Consider the following 21583-nt stretch of genomic DNA (forward strand, 5'->3'; position numbering starts at 1 on the left):
AAGGAGAATGTGGCACATGTGAAAGAACGTGAATTAAAACATGCACTGGAACTCCGACGCTTAGAGGCCGACGAAAAGAGACGCGAAAAAGAAAATGAATTAGAACTTAAGCGTATAGAAGCAGAAATAAAGAAACAAGAATATGAAAAACAGTGTGACTTAGAACAAAGACGAATTGAACATGATTTAGAATTGGAAAAACTTAAACAACGTCAAGTAGAGACTGAGCGAGACAGCGATCTTCAGAGAGAGAGGTTAAAATTAATTGCTGAAGGGAAAATGCGGGGTGACGGGGATTCCTCTGGGTTGTCAATGGGCACGGAGAAAAACCTGTCCCATATGATTAGGTTTTTGCCGAAGTTTAATGACCGTGAGCCTGATATTTTTTTCTCTCTTTTTGAAGGTATTGCTGACGAACATGAGTGGAGTGACTCAGACCGTACACTGCTGCTTCAGACCACTTTTACTGGGCGTGCTCAAGATGCGTTTGTGGCGCTGTCGGGGTCCGAGCGTAAAAATTATCAGAGCGTAAAAGAAGCGGTATTAAGAGCGTATGAACAAGTTCCAGAGTACTATAGACAACGGTTTAGGAACTGGAGGAAAGGTGACCGTCAAACGTATGCTGAGGTCGCTAGAGACCTAGTTGGGTTTTTTAACCGTTGGTGTTCCTCAGTTAACATTAACACACGTGAGGAGTTAGTAGATTTAATGATATTGGAACAGTTTAAGAATATCGTTCCCGACCGCTTAGCTACATTCATTAATGAGCACAAAATAAAGACGGTTACTGAAGCAGCAGTGCTGGCCGATGAGTATGTTTTAACGCATAAAGCTAAATCTAGAGATCACTTTAATACTCATTTCTCTGCTCGAGAAGAACATGGGCCGCCTCGTTTTTATGACAATTGGAATTCGAAATCAGAAGTTAAAGATTCGTCTGAGCGCAATAAGTCTGATCCTGATCGCTGTAATTACTGCTGGGAGGTTGGGCATTGGAAAGCGGACTGTGAAGTGTTGAAATCAAAAAATAAGAACAAAGTGAAACCGGCCAAGTGGAGTTTGTGCGCAGTTCCTGTCCGACCGTATAAACTTAAAAATGTAATAGAGGGAAAGGCATTTTGTCCAGCAGGTGATGCTATCCCGGCAGGTGCTTCGGGGTCGGCAGCACCTGTAGCGGAGCCGTCTAGAGCTGAGGTCACTGTTGCTGATGAGTCTGTGGGTGAGAGCTACGGCCCATTCATCACGGATGGTTTCGTCTCATTAGGGGGTTCATCTGAGCGAAAACCCGTAAAAATCTTGCGTGACACCGGTGCTACGGAAACGTTCGTATCTGAATCGGTTCTACCCTTTTCTGGTGAATCAAGCACGGGGAAAAGTGTTCTAATTCGGGGCATTGGGATGACATCCATGTCCGTTCCCCTTCACAGGATTGTATTGAGTTCCGATCTGGTGGAGGGGGAGGTGATTGTTGCGGTTCGGCCAGCATTACCAGTGCCTGGCGTTGACGTGATTTTGGGAAACTTACTTGCTAAAGACAAAGTGTGGGCTAGTGGGCCAGCATCTCTGGTAGTGACCACTGAGCCTGTCCAGGCTTTAAGATCAGATGAGTGTGGCGTAGCATTTCCCGAGGTTTTCACTGCTTGCGCGGTGACTCGCGCAAAGAGTCGCGCGCAGGTAGTGAATGGCTCGACGGAGTCTCAAGGTAAACGTTCTCTTCCTCAGTTGCCTGTTTTACCTATATCCTTTGATCGTGACGATTTTATTCAGGCTCAGAAACGTGATGAGGGCTTGGCTGAGTTGATTGCTTCGGCCTTGCCTGAAGAGGAGCTACCGAACGTAGATAAGGGGTATTTTATTATTGACGGCTTACTTGTGCGAAAATTTATTCTTGTTAACAATGGTATGTGTGACACATTGGTTCAGTGCGTCGTACCGAGTAAATATAGAGAACTGGTTTTACAAACAGCACATGGGGAGGGAGCGGGGCATTTCGGGGTGAAGAAGACTTACGATCGGTTGTTACAGCACTTTTTCTGGCCGAGGTTGAAACGTGAGGTGGCAGCTTACATTAAGACTTGCCATATTTGTCAACTTGCTGGCAAACCGAACCAAGCGATTAAACCTGCGCCTCTGCGTCCCATCCCAGCAGTGGGCCAGCCTTTTGAGCGGTTGTTGATTGACTGTGTTGGCCCATTGCCTCCTTCAAAGTCCGGTTCTCTTTATTTGTTAACGGTTATGTGTCAAGCAACGCGTTACCCAGCGGCATTTCCTTTGAGAAGTATCAATACGAAGTCTATCGTAAAGGCGCTCTCGCAGTTCATTTCAGTGTTCGGGATACCCAGGGTTGTTCAATCCGATAGGGGCAGTAACTTTACATCTAAAATGTTTGCTGAAGTTTTGAAACATCTTCGAATAAAACATAATCTGAGTAGTGCCTATCATCCGCAGAGCCAAGGCGCTCTTGAGCGATTTCATCTTACACTCAAGTCCTTGCTGCGCGCGTACTGTTCGGAACTCCAGCGCGACTGGGAGGAGGGTCTTCCGTGGTTGATGCTGGCTGCTCGCGGGGTATCGCAGGATAGTTTGGGTTTTAGTCCAAACGATTTAGTTTTCGCACATAAAGTCCGTGGTCCTCTGTCTGTGCTAAAAGATGGCCTACAAGAGTCAGAGCCGCCAGTCAACCTTATTGATTTCATTGATGGTTTTAGGCGTAGGTTGTTTTTGGCGTGGCAATGTGCTGCAAAAAATCTCTGCAAGTCGCAGGCACGTATGAAAAAGGTGTTTGATTGCAAGGCCGAGTCTAGAGTGTTTAGTGCAGGGGATCAGGTATTGGCGCTGTTGCCAATGCCTGGTTTTCCCTTTCTCCGGTCCATTTACAGTGGTCCGTCAGGTAAATGAGCTGGATTATTTGATTGCGACACCAAATAGGAAAAAGTCCTCTCAACTTTGTCACGTGAATTTATTAAAACCCTACTATTCTCAGTCACCCAGGACGGAGGAGCCTGGTGATCCGGTTAGTTCGGTTGCGCTGGCTGTAGGGGGTGCGACCTCTTCTCTTCAGAGGGTGGCAGCTGAGGGGGAGGATGAGGTCGGCCCAGACGACTGCATCCTGTTGCCGCGGTTAAGAAATTCAGAGATGTTGGAAAATCTTGATGGCCTGTTAGGTCATATGCCTGCTGATCAGAGGGGTGATCTTAAGTCTTTAATTTTGGCTTTTCCTAGTTTGTTCTCCGATGTACCGTCATGCACAAACTTAATGGAACATGATATAGAGGTTGGTGAGGCTAATCCAATTAGACAGCGGTTTTACCGTGTGCCGGCAGTTAAACAGAAGGTTTTAGATGACGAAGTCCAGTATTTGCTTAGTAATGGGTTGGCTAAGCCATCATACTCCAGTTGGGCGTCGCCCTGTCTATTGGTCGCTAAACCGGATTCTACTTTTCGCTTCTGTACAGACTACCGAAAGGTAAACCTGGTCACTAAACCGGACTCCTTTCCCCTTCCTCGTATGGAGGACTGTATAGACCGTGTGGGCGCAGCGAGGTATGTAACCAAATGCGATCTTTTGAAGGGTTACTATCAAATTCCTTTAACTGCAAGAGCTCAGGAGATCTCTGCGTTCGTCACCCAGTCTGGACTGTTTTCTTACAACGTCATGTCTTTTGGATTGCGTAACGCCCCCTGCAGTTTTCAACGCCTTATGAATCGCGTGATTTCGGGTCTTGAGGGATGCGCAGTTTACTTAGACGATCTGGTGACATGTAGTGGTGATTGGCAGGAACATCTCTCCAGGCTTAAAGCTTTGTTTGAGCGGCTTGTCGAGGCTAATTTGACTATCAATTTAGCAAAATGTGAATTTGCGCAGGCGACCGTAGTCTATCTGGGGAAGGTAGTGGGTCAGGGGGAAGTGCGGCCTGTGCGCGCTAAGGTGACGGCCATTGATAATTTTCCACCTCCTACAACGAAAAAGGAGTTAATGCGGTTTTTAGGCATGATCGGTTACTACCGGAGTTTTTGTTTTAATTTTTCTACTGCCGTTGCACCCCTCACCAATTTGCTCAAGGGTAAGGCAAAGTTTGCCTGGACCCCGGAATGCCAGCAGGCATTTGAGAATGCTAAGTTGCTGCTCAGTACTGCCCCCGTCTTGGCTGCCCCCATGCTAGACAAGCCATTTAAGATCCAGGTTGATGCCAGCCAGGTGGGGGCCGGTGCTGTTCTTTTACAATCGGATGAGACGGAGATTGACCGCCCTGTTTGTTATTTTTCTAGAAAGTTTAACAAATATCAGCTTAACTACTCAACGATTGAAAAAGAAGCTCTCGCCTTGGTATGGGCTCTACAGCACTTTAATGTGTATGTAGGCGGTGGAGTCCATCCCATTGTTGTGTATTCAGATCATAATCCATTGACATTTTTACACTCTCTGCAAAACCCTAATCAACGCCTCATGCGGTGGGTGTTATTCTTACAGCCGTACGATTTGCAGATACGGCATATTCGTGGCATAGAAAATGTTATGGCGGATGCACTGTCACGTGCCCCGATTGTGTGAGGCTTGCCTGTTTCACTTTTCTTATGTCCTGTCTGTCTACCCCTGTCCCTCTTAGAGTACTTTTTCAGGCTCCAGAACAATCGAGGGCCAGGTGGCCGAGGGGCTAGAGAGTGAGACGTGGTGATGGGTGTGAGTGTGGGGTCTCCATCTGACCCCTGGGAGAGTGTATGGTGGAAGGTAGAGTGTATGTTGGTGGTGGATGCTGATGTGTTGGGCGATAAATGGGATGAGTCAGAAATGTTATTGCATATACTCATTTATGTATATTTTATCGTCACAGGGGGATTTTGGGTTTGATTAGTGACAGAGGCCCACAGTTGTGGGCCTCTGTTTTAAGGGGGGGGATATGTTACGGCCCAGGCCGCTGTGTCCTAACTCCGCCCACTGGCACTGACGTGCCTGGGTGCTTGTTTCCCCTGTGTGCCCAGGTGTGCCTGATTGGGAGTGATATTTAAGATCGGCTCAGTCTGCACTCCAGGCGGTTCTCCTCCTCCCGGCTTGGCATTCATTTTGTTGCGTTACCTTCTTCTCTGTACTGACTTACACTTCACTTTTGCGTAACTAACACTACCCTGATTTGCACCTCACCCTTATCGTTATTCCGAAATATTAGTTTATGTTTAACTTTCTTTAATAAATTCATTTATTATTATTTCAACACTGCGTTGGTCTCCCCTGAATGTACATACTCCGAGCCAGTGTGTTACAGCTCCCAAGTTATAATTTATTTACCATGACGTTTCGGGCCAACTCAAGCCCTTCATCAGACGAGACACAGGTTAACTAAGGTGCGTGTGTGTGTGTATCCAACCCCAGTTATTCTCACCGTTGTTTGCTGTGTATCTTGGGCACTCTGAATAGAAGTGGCAGCTGCATTCATTTTCATTTGTAGCCTACATTAGGTGTTTTGTTTGATTTTGTTTAGTGTTTGCTGTGAAACATCTTTGCTGTGTGGTGTGTCTTATTGGTTGGTACCATCACTACATCTATGAGCCTCAGTATTAGCTGTTGAGTACTGGTTATATTGAGCTGAAGCCCTGGACTATTGCAAATTTGCACAGTGTATTGTCTGACTGTTGGATGTCATTTATAATCCTTTAATAGTAACTTATTTCAGTGACTATAGTTATTGTTCCTATTTACTACTGTTTGCATAATAATATATGTGCCATATTTATTACTTAATGCCACTTTGCACAATATCTGCAATACTACTTACTGCCATTTTGTACAATATTGAGATTGCCTTTTGCACACTGCCTACGGTTATCCTTACTGGTGGCGATTTATAGCCCATTGTCTTCCTTGTATTTATAAACAACTTTGTGAAATAAATAAGAATTTGAATACATGACAGCTGTACCCTGATTAGTTTATTCTCTTACTGAACTTGATGGGGAGTTGACCTAGGTGTATGGTATAGGGCTCTCCCACACTTCTAACCGGGAGTGGCGTAGTCACTGTTTAGAATATTATGCTACAGGCCACATTTGAAAGCCATGGCTTTCTTGGGGCATACAAAGGTCCCATACTTGCAATTTTCAGTGTAGCAGGATACATTAGACGGAAGCTCACCTCTCGGTCATGTAGCTTTTTCTTGCAATCTTTGACGATGATGAAGCATGACAAATTCAATCTCGAAAAGTCCGGGAAGAGCATAATGTTGTTATCCTCCCAGCTCAACTTGGTCTTGTTCCTCGCCGCACGAAGCACTAAATCCCTGTCGGAAGATCTCAGAAACTTCGCCAGTATTGGTCGCGGTTTACCTCCTGACTTTTGGTTTTGGCTAGTGAGTCTGTGTGCACGTTCTCTCGGGCTTCCCCTCGATGCCGAGTAACACAGGGATCAAGTCCTCCAAAAACGTAACGCATCCCCATCTTCTTTCCCTTCAGGAAATCCAATAAACCGGACATTGTTACGCCTTGCACGATTTTCCATGTCCTCCAATTTATCCCAGATCATATCTACCTCTTTCTTGCTAGTGGGAGGGTTAGCTTGCCAGTCTTTCTCAGCTGTTTCAAGGTATTCCTTTCCAAATCGTCAATTTGTGTGATTAAAGTGGAGAGTTTGGCTTCCGTTGAAGCGGTGGTACGGCAAATTTCTGCCAATCCCTCTATTTCGCTAACCTGACTCTCGCCAGATGAATTTCGTTTCGCTTAGCTCCGCCTAGCTTCACTCACATCCATCTGGGACCTCTTCCATTGAGAGTGATTTCTGCAGCAGATTTTATGGTAAAGCCAATCAGGACGCAGGGCGAGAGTTTCATAGATGTGACATAGCGTAGAAGCGACTGTGAGACTGTTATCAGCGTCACGGGTTGGCTTTGATGTAAGTGGTTGAAGTAGCACGTCAATAGATGACGAACAAGTGGCTTATTGAATCATATGCAAGCATTTTTTGATTAGGCCCAGCCTTCTGAAGCAACACTCCAATGGATTGCTTCCAGATGGATGAGTGGAGCTAGGCGGAACGAAATTCATCTGGCGAGAGTAAGGTTACTATTTCACTGGATATCTTCATCAATGTTGCATAAATATTATTGATGCCCTGGCTTATGCACTGGGTCGGTTGATTAGCAATAGCTCTCATGTGAGCGCAAATGCTTTTTAATGTCGCCACTGCTCGGTGTCTTGGGACTTTTCAACATATTTTAGCCCTTCACTAGTTTAACTCTCAACAAATATCTGGTTAAAAATGAAATTTAAAGAATAAGTACAGCAGAACCTAGCGGAGCTCACTTTCAGGTAGCCTCCTCTCGCATTGAATCACGTGACTCTCCAATATTGCTCCAACTTTAAAGTACACTTCTACAGTTAACATTATGACTATGAATATCAACATTACACACATGATTCAATTAACTTTACTGAATGCTGTTAACTCCTTTAGTTACTTAAACTGTGAACCTGTAATAAACTAAAATCAGCAAACAGTCTGCAGTTGAGTTGCTTCCTCATTAGACCCTTGATCTGGAGTTTCTGGAGAGTAGCGAGGTCTCAGCTGGTCTCGGTGGCGTCGGTACACTTGGTCTTGGCCCCTGTATGACACCGGCCCAGTCTGCTGTTTTACTACTCCTGGAATCCACCTTGGAGTTTCTCCTGCCGTTTGTCATGTTCTTCCTTCTGCCGATACTGCTTTCTCCTCACTGTTTCTTTGATGCTTGGTTTCAGGAAGTCCAATCTAGTTCGCACATGTCTCTTCAATAAAAAGTCGGCAGGTGACTCTCCAGTTGTGCTGTTGGGAGTTGTGCGATAGCGCAGCAGAAAGTGAGAAACTTTGTCCTATATGCTTAGATCTTCTCTTGACAGCTTTTTCATGCCAGTTTTAAATGTTGAGACATATCTTTCTGCTAAGCCATATGTGGCTGGGTGTCTTGGAGCACCTGTTGTGTGGATAATTCCATTTCTCCTTACAAACTGCTGGAATTCCATACGATGCAAACAATCTCTTCAATCTTGTGATGGTTGCTGTGGAAGTTATTTGGGTAATTTTGTACACTTCCAACCATTTTGAATATGCGTCAACTATGATCATGAACATGTTGCCCATGAACGGCCCTGCAAAGTCAATGTGAAGTCTTTTCCACACATCCCCAGGGGTGTAGCGGGGTGTAACATGGCGTGGCATGCGTTGCTCTAGCTGGCACGTCTCACACTCTTTGCAGACATTTTCTATGCTCATGTCGATTTTAGGCCACCAAACATATTGCCGTGCAATTGCCTTCATCTTTACAATGCCAGGGTGCCCACTGTGGATCTCTTTTAGCACTGATGTTCTCAGCTTTGCCGGTGTAATTACTCTTGAGCTCATCTCTTTTTCTGTTATACACTTTCAGTTCATCAGGAATTTCTTTTGGCCATCCTTCCATGATGTACCTGTACAGCTTTCAAAGCTCTTTGTCGGTCCTTGTGGCCTTGGCAATCTGTCTTGCTCTCAGTGGCACACCCTCTAGGTGCTCACATATAAGCGCATCAATGTCAGTAGCACACGTGACAGCCCGTCAGCGTTGCCATGCTTTTCTGACTGGCAGTAAACAATGTTGTAATCATACGCAGACAGTATGATTGTGTGGTAATCATACGCAGTAATCATACGCAGACAGTATGATTGGCCCACCTCTGGATATGCGCTGCTGCCATTGTGGGGAGCCCTTTGTGCTCTCCAAACAATGTCAATAGAGGCCTATGATCTATGATCAAATTTAACTGTCGTCCCCACAGATATTGATAAAACTTTTTCAAGCCATACACTAGGCTCAATGCCTCTTTCTCTATCTGTGAATACTTTTTCTCTGCTGGGGACAGCGTTCTAGAAGCATAAGCTATCAGATGCCCCATTTGGTGTTGTGTGCTGAATTACTGCTCCAATTCCATAAGCAGACGCGTCACATGCAAGGGTAAGTGGCAGGTTTGGATCATAGTGCACTAACACTTTGTCACTTGTCAATAGTTCTTTACATTTATTAAATGAATCCTGCTCAGCTTTGCTCCATCTCAAGGTGGTTTGGTCTTTTAAGAGTCTGTAGAGTGGTGCCAGCACTGTGCTCTGCTGTGGCACAAAACGGCCATAGTAGTTCACCAACCCTAGGAAGGTTTGTAGCTCTTTGACATTTGTGGGAGCTGGTGCATCATGTATAGCTCTCACCTTATCTTTAGATGGATACACTCCCTTGCCATCTAGCACATGGCCCAGATATTCAATTTGGGTCCTGCCAAACTCACACTCTGTCTAGGTTCCTTAGATGTTCCTAGGCTAATTTTTTTCATGGGTTTTACGGGTTAGAGTAGTGTTGTCAAATAAGCCATTACTTCAATTCATCGTGTTTCCTTACTCTCTGACAACATGGTGATCATTTTTGGAATGGTTACAGTTTATTTTCCATTATTTCCTACATACTGGACCTTTAACTCATTGAATGCCAAGCTGTTTTCGGGAGCTTTGTCCTAGTGCCAGCAATCTAGACCATTGTTGATGATTTTTGTACAGCCACAGCATATTCTGTGTTATAGCTATGAACACATACAATGGCTCGTTTAAAAGGTGAGACTTTAAGCTCTCGGTGGGTGCAAACCGTGTATTTCTACACGCATCTGTTCCTGAGAAATCCCAAGCTAAACAGTGGCTAGTTTTCATCAAAATCGCTGTTTTTTTTCTAGAAATGGAGATATAACGTCTTTCATGAAATATGAAGTGTTGCCTGTTACTTACTTGTGTAAACTTTCCGGGGAAGTGATTAGCGAGACCTGGCGAGACTGCCACCTAGTGATAGACCCACGAAAATGGCCTGGTTTTGACCTGACGTGCATGTGTCACTGATTCGACCCAAAGCGGCAACCGAGTTATGATAAAATGTCCAGATTGTGCGTTTTCATGAGTTTTCGATCGTCATATATTTCATTTCCATTAATCACAGAGTTCCCAAAATCACATATAAGGTGTGTTAGAGTGTCTAGTTTCGTAATTACAAAAAAAGCTAAAAACGTAATATTACGTTTTTGGCACTCAATGAGTTAAAAACGAACTATATAGCCTATAGCCACCTAGCAGAGTGGAGTTTTAAATAACAAGATGCATGGGTTCGTTAAGCTTAAGGAGAACGAGTCATTGAAAACTCAAATTCGATTCTACAAAGGCAAAGTAAGTAAACTCCAAACTGTAGGCTATTGAGTGCAGGGCAGACCTAAAACATAGCGAGAACTCCAGGAACCAAGGGAAGTGTTCACTTACAGTCTGATGCCTCTCCAAATGCAGAAACGAAGCGCAATCATGCCATTACGTTAAGACGTGTAAAGAAAAAAATATTCATATTTTGCTGTAATCCAATGACATGAAAAAAGAGTAATCCACAGCAAACAGTAGGCCTAGATGCACAAAAAGGGTCATGGTGTATCTAGCCAGACCTACGCACGTCACATTCACCAGCCAGTTCCAAACAGGTGAACGAGGCCTCTCCACTGCTGTTTAAACAAAGTGGAATAAAAAGTCCAAATCTACACACAACGCAAATTCAATTAGTAAACTGACAGGACATTTATATAGCCTACATGGCATTTAGGCAACCTTTATTGCAACGTTGGCACGGCAAGATGTCCAGACTAGTGCAACTGTAATTTTCGCTTGATTACAGGGACTACTGGAGCGGCCCACTCGCTATGCTTTTTCTGGGGAAATGATATTCTCCTTCTCCAGCCTTCTTAGCTCGTCCTCCACTCGAACTTTCATTGCAAAAGGCATGGGGCGGGCTTTATGGAATCTTGGAGTGGCATTGTTTTTTACCGAAATTGTTGCCTTGATTTCCTTTAATGTTCCCAGTTCATCTTTGCCTCAATTGTTGTGCATCTCGATGAGCCGTTTCCATGTTGAGTGCGATCTCAAGGGCTCTCGCAAAAGTCAGTCCATCCATTAAGAGTAATTTGCGCTGACTGGCTTCATTGTAGATTCCACTGACAAAGCCATCACGCAGAGCCTCATCCAACTTCTCCCCGAAATCACACTGCACAGCTAACTGCTTCAGCTCGGCAGCAAAATGAGTCACTGTTTCGTCACTTTTCTGAACACATTTCCGAAACCTGAAGTGTTCGGCTATGACCAACGGTTTGGGCTCATCGTATCCTGTGAGTATTCCCACGATCTCATCAAAGGTTTTGTCTTTCGGCTTCTGGGGATGAACCAAGTTACGCAAAAGACTGTATGTCGAAGCACCCACAGCACTTAATAAAGTTGCTACCTGCTTGTCGTCTCCAACGTCATGCGCTATGAAAAAGAGCTCCATGCGCTTCACGTAGGCCGACCACTGTTCATGTTCAGGCTTGAACTCGTCAGGTCTAGCAAAGTTAGCCATCTTCACTCACTTCACTGCTCACTACAGTAAAATCCACTTTGCCTCGTCGCCAATTATGTGGTGTACTTCCATTAACGAGACGGCTGCACACATTCAAAAGGCTTTACTAATAAATGACGGGTCACAGCACATACATGTATGTTCCATACAACGTGTGATCTTGAGCTTGCACAGTACCCATTAACTCAAACTACGGTAAGCCTATTAGATCAAACTAATGTGTCAATACACCACAGTAACCGTGACAAACAGGGTAAAAGATATATAAACTCATGCTATTGTATTATCATATATGTTTGGTAATGGCTCAACTGCCTCAGATTGTTCTACTGACTTGGAAACTGGATGCGTCATGGAAGCAGTAAGTCAAGTCTCATCAAAAATTGTAGTGGCAGAACTCCCAAGTGCCACCTGGTGGTTGTTTGGGTCAACTGCAGTTTGTGCCATATCTGCCGAGAATATTGTGCACCATTCTTGCGTGATTCATGCAGGAAACCGTCCAAACTTAACTGATACCCACTGTAGCAGTGACATCAGATTACAGATAAAAACACAAAATACAATACAGTGAGTGCCAAGTCAGATTCCAGAGTTCATAATTAACATGTGTAGCAGGGACAAGAAATTTAGCATAATTTAGTGACGACTACGCCACCTCTAGGTTCCTAGCACCCCTAGGAAATAGTTTAAGCCAATGCTAACCCTTTAAGTTCAATTTAGGCCACACAGGTTCATAACACGTGGGAAGATAGAGACATAGATTCCAAAAATATAAATGTTATTGACCGATCTTAGTTACAATCATAAAAACACAACTCTGAGGAAATGTCACAGCAATTCACACACACACACAATACTGTACATACGGTGACCAGCGAGGCTGCACGTCAGCTGGCACACAAGGTCTATGGGCACTCTTAAAAGAAAATTCCGGTATTTAGCACTTTGAGTCCCTTTTCTGGTTTGTTTTGGATGAACTAGAGTGGTGGACACCGAAATTTTGACGATTGGTCCTGTCTCGACCGTTCTGACTCATTTTGAATCGCCTTTGACTAGTCAGAGTGGCTGCCAGCAGGCATACTGTAGGCTACTCAAACATGTCCTAAATCAACCCTTAACATTCGTTTTCCAAACTGTGCAACTCACCGAGTGGTTAGTGGTGTTCATTGATTATTAAAAGCAAATATATCGGCGCAATGTATGATTTCCAGCCGTCTTATTTGCTATTGTGGAACTATTCACAACTGCTCAATATTTGAACCTGAAGCATAGACGGTGGCGCAGTAATATCAACGCGCAATGAGTCTTCCAACAGAAATCAATGGGATTTTACAAAATGCCAAATAAAACACGACATAAACTGTATTTCGCTACGCTACTTGTTTTGGAACACCAACGAACACCACTAACCACCGGAATTTTCCTTTAAGAAAAGGGAAAACCGAGCAGGGCGATGGCTTAACACGACCGGCAGGACTACAGGAGGGGAAAGCGGTCCAGAAGACTCACACACATCACACGTGAGAATCACACTGCAATCACTGCACTCGCACTGCAATCACACTGTACTCCAAAGATAAGGACTGACACCCGAGGTGTGCTACAGGAAACGTGAAGGGACCCCACCACCTGAGGGTTAGCCTGCCGCTCGCTTGGACCACACCGCACCTGTCCAAAGGAGAACAAGGGAGAGAGGGGGAGAGACTATGGTTAGAATTATGGGTAGCACAATCACAGTAACTTAGCCATGTCGGTATGATTATTATACTCAGGGGTGAAAGTAAGCCGGTACTGGCCGGTACGGAGTACCACTAAAATATTTGGAGAGGGTACGCCGTACCGGAAAGAAAACTATACTGTCTCTGAAAAATATTGCACTTTCAGCATGACAACACAACTGCTAATGTCAAATTACCAGAAGCAACACGTTTCCCCCAAAATATATTTCATATACATCGTTCTGAACTGTATCTGAATTGTGTCTAAACCTCCCGTGCAGCTGGACAGACAACGAGCAAGCTATAGCGCGCGTACAGTAGCCTACAGTAATTGCGCCAACGTGCACTGGTAAAGTGTTTTAGCAGACGGACGTTTCTTGGAAAGTCTCCCAAATAAAAAAAACATACAGGCTAAAGAAAAATATGCTGATGTTTCAATAGCCTATTCTGGTTTTATGTAGTGTTTTGCTGGAGAGACAAGAGACAGACAGCACGTGTACGGCTTAACCAGATCTTGCGCAGCAATAATGAAAGTGTTTTAGCGGACAGAAGTATGTTGCAGTCTCCCAAATAAAAAGGCATGACTCAAAGAAACGTGTTTCATGATGTATACAGTAGCCTATATAAAAAAAAAAAATTGGAAGTGGGAGCGAGCAGAGTAACTAGGCTAAATATTTCATATTTAAAATTTTCAGCTAACATGGGTTTACTAAATATAGGTGCACTTACTACCAAAACCTTTGCAATCAATGATTTTATTAGTGAAAAAAAATTGGATTTTCTGTTTCTTGTTGAAACCTGGCTGACTTCAGACAGCGAAGCTGTTCTTGTTGAGACTTGTCCCCCAAATTATAATTTCTTCCACTCAATTAGACAAGGCAAACGAGGTGGTGGAATTGCCTCCATTCTCTCAAACAAATATAGTTGCGCACGAGTCAACTTTGGCGAATTCGCTTCCTTTGAGTATATTGCCCTCACTCTGAAGGCTGACCCAGCTGTACTTCTATTAACCTTATACCGCCCTCCTAAACTATGGACTGGCTTTCTCGACCAGTTTTCTGAACTTATGTCGCTCATCATCACTAGCTATGATCGGATAATTGTAAATGGCGACTTCAATATTCATGTCAATAAGATAACTGATGCTAAAGCCAGTAAGTTCCTTAATGTGTTGGACAGTTTAGAGCTAAAGCAGCATGTTACAGGACCCACCCACAACCTTGGCAACACCCTCGATCTAGTCATTTCCAGAGGGATAGAAGTCACAGACTTATCAGTAAATGATATAAATATGTCTGATCATCATTGTGTATCTTTTAATATTGTACTACATACTCCAAAAATTCATCCCGAAATTGCAATCAAATCGCGACTCTTGGACATTAGAGCAGAACAGCAGTTCATAGCTCTTATAGACTCCATAAATTTAGATATTTTACATCATCCCATTGATCAAATGGTAGAGGCTCTCAATCGTGAATTAGGCGCTCTGCTTGACAGAGTGGCACCCTTAAAGACTAAAAAAAGGCCCTGTAGCAAACTGACACCTTGGATGAACGAAAATATCCATGATCTAAAAAGATCATGTAGGAAAGCTGAGAGAACATGGAGAAAAACTAAGTTACAGGTTCACCGTGCCATTCTAAAAGAAAAAATTGCAAATTATAATAGAGCTATTCGGAATGAGAGGAGGAACCACTTCTCTAAGGTAATTGCTGAAAACAGTGGAAACTCTAGGGTGTTGTTCTCTACCATTGATAGGCTATTGCATCAAACACCTTTTGATACACTCAGTCAGGCATCCTCTCTAAGATGCGCAGAATTTGCAGACTTCTTCAAAAACAAAGTCATTTCTATAAGGGAGGCTATTGGTAACACAAGTAATATGTTTGATAGTACACCCAAAAACAGCCCCCCAAAATTAAGGTCCTTTAGCACTATTACTCAATCTGAGCTTGGTAAAATTATAACTCAAACCGGCTCCTCAACATGTGTTTTAGATCCAATCCCTACTACATTCCTCAAAAAAGTATATGATGGCTTAGCTCCCTTTTTTCTCAAGGTAATAAATACCTCATTAGAAACAGGTATATTTCCAACTGCTTTTAAAACCGCTGTTGTGAAACCTTTACTTAAAAAGTCAAATCTTGACCATACCAATCTGAGCAACTACAGGCCTATATCAAATCTATCGTTTTTGAGCAAAGTACTTGAAAAAGTTGTTTGTAATCAGTTAAATACCTTCCTCAACGAAAACAGTATCCTTGAAAAATTCCAATCAGGTTTTAGATCAAATCATAGCACAGAAACGGCTCTAGTAAAAATAGTCAATGATCTCAGACTGGCTACTGACTCAAACAAAGTCTCAATCCTTATTCTTCTGGATTTGAGTGCGGCATTTGACACCATTGATCATAGCATCCTAATTCACCGCCTTGCGAAGTGGGTGGGTCTCTCTGATAATGCTCTAAACTGGTTTCAAACCTACATTACTGGCAGAGATTTTTATATCAGTCTAGGAGATCATGTATCTGAAAAACAAGACTTGCCTTTTGGTGTGGCCCAGGGGAGCTGCCTTGGTCCCCTGCTATTTTCTCTATATATGCTTCCATTGGGAAACGTCATAAGTCAACATAATGTAAACTTCCACAGCTACGCAGATGATACCCAATTGTATCTTTCTGTGGAGCCAACTAACCCAGATGGCCTGTGCTCCCTCACTGCATGCCTAACCTCCATTAATCAGTGGATGAGCAAAAACTTTTTGAAACTAAATGATGACAAAACAGAGGTACTTCTGGTTGGACCAAAACTAAAGCGAGATATTATTCTTAGTAATCTGGGGAACTTGGCACACCAGGTCAAACCAAAAGTAACAAGCCTCGGTGTCATCTTAGATGCAGAGTTAAGTTTTAAGCCCCATATCAGTAAAGTTACTCAGACAGCCTATTTCCACTTGAGAAACATTGCCAAAGTGCGGCCCTTTTTAACTCAACAAGATGCAGAAAAACTAATTCACGCCTTTATCACTAGCAGGTTAGACTACTGCAATGCACTTTTCACTGGTCTTCCCAAAAAACATCTAAAGAAATTGGCACTCATACAGAACTCTGCGGCTAGACTTTTAACTAAGACTAAGAAGAGAGAACACATCACCCCTGTGTTGGCTGAACTGCACTGGCTCCCTATTTCCTATAGAATTGATTTTAAGGTTATGTTAATTACTTACAAAGCTCTGAATGGCATAGCACCTAGATTCTAATCTTTTAATCGTACCCAAAGTGCTCCACAAACAAAGTGGAGAAGCTGCGTTTATCCATTATGCCCCCAAACTATGGAACACCCTGCCTCTGTACATCAAGCAGGCGAGTTCAGTAAATATTTTTAAAAAAGATCTGAAAACATACCTGTACAGGAAAGCTTTTAGTTAACTCATCTTATCCTGTAGACTACATTTTCAGATTATTCTACATCTGCTACTATTGGAGGGCGCAGCCAGCCAAAAGCAGATGGGCTCCCCCTATTAAGTCAGGTTCTGCTCAAGGTTTCTTCCTGGAATATGGGAGTTTTTCCTTGCCACAGTTGCCATATGGCGTGCTTGTGGGGGGTAAGAGGGTTAAGGCTGCCAGTCTTATGACGTCATTTTCTATATTTTTGATATGTTGCTGAGTATATCATAAACAGCAAAGAAAAGTGATTGATAATGACTGACTATTATTGTGTTACATGCTTCAAATGTAAAGCACTTTGAGCTGCATTCTGTGTATGAAAGGTGCTATACAAATAAAGCTTTATTATTATTATTATTATTATAAATAAATAAATAAATGTTGAAATTAAGTGTTTCCAATTTATTCATAATCAAAAACAGATACAGGTGGGTTAAAGAGTGATACTAGAGTGATAAGAAGTCCTAGTGAATGCTTGATAAGTAGACTATAATACAGTAAATAAATAAATAATTAGGCTAAGTGAAATTTTCGGCGCGCGCATTAGAACTCTATCATAGTACCACCAAGAAATAAAAACTACTTTCACCCCTGATCAGGGCTTGAAAACGAAATTATTTTTCAAACGTTCCGTTCTGAACGGTTCAGGTAGGCCTATGTTTAACGTTTTCGTACATATCGGTCCTGAACCGGTTCGGAACGCAAAATATCGTTCGTTCTTAAAGTTCCGGCAGTGTTTGGCGGGCCTATCAAGTCTATTTTTGTGGACTTTACCTTAGAATAGACATACTCATTATTTCCTCTTGATTTAGCCTATACCGTAGCTATGCCCAAAAATAATAAATCACAGGCGGCATCCAAAAACATTCAGATGGGCTATCCATCCCATAGCCTACAGACTTACTATAGGCCTAACCTATGCCTATAAATAATTTCTTATCAAAAATATTTCTGGATACGTGCTAAACTCCTTACCTGGTTGTAGCCTAAGTTTTATCCATATTGAGATCTTCAAAGGCTTGCGCTATAATTCCAACCCTGTTTATAAACGAACCTGTCTGTTGCTGACAAGGCCTATCTCAAATTTCCCAAATTTAACTCTTCTACATAGAATAGGCTATAATTGCGCAAACATTTCAAATCCCGACTTTAAAACGACAAGGCGTGGACAGGCAAAATAGGCTATTACGCATAGGCTACAAACAATTTCCAAATCAGTTTCAGTAGCCTACGCTACGAGCTGGCCTAAGATCCGAAGTGGCAGACGGATAGGTTACATTACAACAGCAAGACAAAATCTACACATTTGGACCAAAGGTCCATTTATTCGTTTTTTTTTTTTCAAACTGCAGAAATCAAATTATTAGGCTGTTTGCCTACAGTAGTTGGCTACATAGCGGCTTGTTATTTCACATTAATGCAGTGTAGATGCGGGCTTGTTTTTCGCACAACCGGAAATAGTCTCCCTGACATAGGATATGCTTTTGCGAAATTTTATAAAATATATAGAGAACGAATAAAAAAACGTTATTAACCGGTTTTGTGGATTTCAGAATAACGTTTCTGTTCCGGAACAGTTGAAGACCATTTTGTTTTCGTTTCCGTTCCTCATAAAATTCCGTAAAATTCCGTTCGTTTTCGGTTTTCGTTTTCGTTCCTTGAACCGGTTCGGAGCCCTGCCCCTGATTATACTTAGCTTTTGAGCAGTGGGGCTAGAGGCTGGGATGGTCGTCCCACAGACGTTGAAGGCCCCAGAGGCCAAGCCGGAGCAGTGCAACCACCCTGGTCACGGCGATGGAGGGAATAACGTCACTGCACACAAATGCACGCACACACACCACTAACACACATGCACAGCAGCCGTTCTCACAATGATTTAACCCAGCAAATATGCAAATGTGCATGCAGCACAAAGCCATGCAGCTCTAAACATTCATTAAAACAAGGAACAAAAAGGAAAGGCACAGGATTAACTAAGAAAAGAACACAATAAACTACATGCGAATAAACATAGAAAAGCAAGCACTCAATTAGATGTAGCTGACTACTGCTGACTGCAAGCTGACTACGCCACCCCTTGAACCTGGGTACAATTTATCTGAGCAAGGGGAACTCAAATGTTGTTGTCACAGATGGTGAAAGTGAAAAATATAATGTTTATTAATAAATAGGCTCACAGGGCAGTTGGTTAGTCACCAGATAAAAGAAGAAAAAAAAGAAAAGAAAGTGAATCACATGGACAAGGGTAGGGACTGGGGAACCTCAGCGTGGGCCAATAGGAAGACTAAGATTAGGCCAGATCTTTCTAACACACGTGGTCTGGCGCACACTGAATAACACACGTTTAGCTGCTGGGAAAATACACTCGGGTGGTACGTGAAAAGCCAATTAAGAGTTCATCCTACACACACACACACACACACACACACAAATGTGACACAGCAATTAAGAGTTCATCCTACACACACTGCCGTTGCTATTGGGCTACTGGAGTGGGAACACTAGAGACCGGCTACCCAAAGCTAAGTCGCTAATGGGCCTGCTAAACACTGAGGCTTTCAGCTAGGATGAGGGAGGGGAGACACTGGACTTAAAGTAAAGAGAGAAAAACAAATAATAATAAAAAGAATAAACAAAATAAGTCCACTCTAGCCTACGGCTCACCCGTTTATACAGACACTACGGCAGGTATGCCAGAGGAAGATGGGTAACCAAAACAAACAAATAAACTATGGGTGGCACCAAAAATATAAGTAAAAAGAGAACAGCAATTAGCAACGTTGTGTAGTTGCAGGGATCTTTGACACTGCAAGCATAAACACAAACACGGTAAGAATGGTTGCACTGTCGAGCAAAAGTAGCAATTACAAACAGCCCACATGATCAATTAAATACATGGTAAAATATTAGCCAGTCAGCATTGCAGTGTTCTACATTATTAGAGCCAACATGAATGGCCGCTATGGCCTGGCAAAATGCAATGCAATGTACAGATCAGGTTTAGTACATACCTGTCCAAGAAGGCTATGGCTTCTGGAGAACCAGTCCCCCCCCGCTACAGTAACCGCACTGGCGGACACTGGTGAATGGTACATAAAATGCTACATTGAGTCCGGTCTCATACTACAGACAGAAGAATGCAAACACCACAGCTCCGTTCTATAACGTACCTTGTAGCTGACGTTACTGAGAACACGGCCGCATTCGCACACATACACACACAAGCCTGCCACGGTCCTGCCTGCGTCTGCTCTCCTATACACAGTTAAACAAATGCCCACTTAGCAAACTAGTTATCGTGACAAAAGAATGTGAAAGAAATTCAGACATACCTGTGGACTCCACCAACCCGGAACCAGCTGTGTTTACTACAAGCTACCGACTTAAGGACCCCAGGTGCCTATAAATAAGCCTGTCGGTAACGCGGCAGGTAGCTTGATCAATCAACACCCCATTCCCCACTTAATGACGTAGAGCATATGTTTAGAGAGAGAGAGAGAGGTCATGAGACTAGCTGTGCAGAACGGGAGAGATAGAGAAAACAGCAAACTATTACTGGCCCACAGGCTACAATTCACCCCCTCCAAATGAATCGGCAGCCCGATGATGGCGGCTGGGAGCCTGCCACCTTGCCCTCACATCTCCAGCTTCCCCGCCCTCTGCCGGACATGTTCCTGGGTTATCCTTAGGCTCTGCTGATGTTCGTGAACCCAGTCGTCCAGCGTACTCTCCCCCCAGTTTTTCAGAATGCTATGTTATAGACGTTCTATGAGGTACCAGTGTTTAGCTGTGTCACAAAACAATAAGCTTTGTCAGACTACTTTTAAAATGATATTCAGGGCTATATACATTTTAAACATTCGGGGCTGAAGACCCGACAAAGCCTTGCGTTCATTCTTCAGGTGGGAAGTGTCAGGAATTTTCATACGAGACGTTCTCATTGGTGGTTAGTATATGAAGTAGGGAATTGACAGCAACATATCCAATCACATTATGAGAGATGCTGAATTTAACATAAACTGCGATGTTTGATTTTAAATGAATGTAAATTTAGCCGGGACTGTAAGCTGGCACACGTGGGTGCTCGATGTTTTCAGTGGGTGCCCGAGAGACGGAGCACCCACGGTATCGGCGCCTATGACAAGCGTATCTCGCGGTTGCATCCATTACAAACAAACATGCAATGTGAACATCTGGGATTGGGGAGAGCACTAAATGCTCTTTTGAATAAGCACGAAGTCAAGCCTTTAAATGAAAAACACTCTTTAATAATCAAAGAAATAAACACTAATGAAGTAAACTTGTGACCATCAAAAATAGTTTATCGCCTGTAACTCCGTGATAACAGGACGTAACAGGAAGGCATTTGGCTGAGCAACGGAGGTTAATATGCTCTATATTTTGTCCAAATGATGTCTGTCTATCATCGTTGCACTCGGTGAAAACCAGAATGTTTAATTTGTCCTGCGTTTCTTCTACGGCTGCAAACGGGATTCACTCGCTGTTAACCAAATATTTCTTTATTAGGGCAGGGCAGGCATATTTCTGGCTATTAAATTATTTCTAAACCAGTCTGCTAAAGTCTGTGTAGGGTTTTCCAGCTCCATTTCTTTTTACGAGACACCCTGCTCACTTGAGACCTCTGCCGGCTGTTGCAGCATCGTTGCAGCGTCAAAATTACAGCAATTTGACTGGAAAAATACAAATTAAAGTTGCGTGATGCTGCGTGATCCCGCGCGCGGACCGCGAGGGAAGCTGGCCAAGTTGAAGCACTGCCCACTGTAAGGGGTAGTCCTGGACTTCTAGATTCCATACAACTGACACAACTGCTGGACCAACAGACTCTCAAAGTTCCTCCCTTGGTCCGAATGTAAACGTCTTGGAGGGCCAAAACGGTGGAACCACTGCTGGACCAACAGTCGGGCCACTGTAGAAGCCCTCTGGTCCATGGTGGGGATTGCTTGGGAATACTCTGTCAAAACGAGGACATTTTCCCTTCCATCACTCGCTGGCTCTAATGTGG

The 21583-nt window shown here is 43.4% G+C and overlaps 1 long non-coding RNA gene and 1 pseudogene across 2 annotated transcripts; both read right to left on the reverse strand.

The window, feature by feature from the left end:
* Window positions 1-7833: 7833 nt before the first annotated feature.
* Window positions 7834-8362, reverse strand: LOC121724077 (annotated as a pseudogene).
* Window positions 8363-12759: 4397 nt separating this feature from the next.
* Window positions 12760-19910, reverse strand: LOC121723346. Of its 2 annotated transcripts, none has more exons than XR_006034930.1 (4): window positions 19893-19910; window positions 19731-19815; window positions 19572-19639; window positions 12760-13061 (listed from the first exon to the last, which is right to left on the reverse strand). It is a non-coding gene; the product is annotated as an uncharacterized LOC121723346 (long non-coding RNA). The 2 variants fall into 2 exon arrangements; XR_006034929.1 differs by lacking the exon at window positions 12760-13061 and adding an exon at window positions 18224-18372.
* Between the last annotated feature and the right edge of the window lie 1673 nt (window positions 19911-21583).

This window comes from Alosa sapidissima, chromosome 11, assembly GCF_018492685.1.
Source record: "Alosa sapidissima isolate fAloSap1 chromosome 11, fAloSap1.pri, whole genome shotgun sequence".
Classification (NCBI taxonomy): Eukaryota; Metazoa; Chordata; class Actinopteri; order Clupeiformes; family Clupeidae; genus Alosa; species Alosa sapidissima.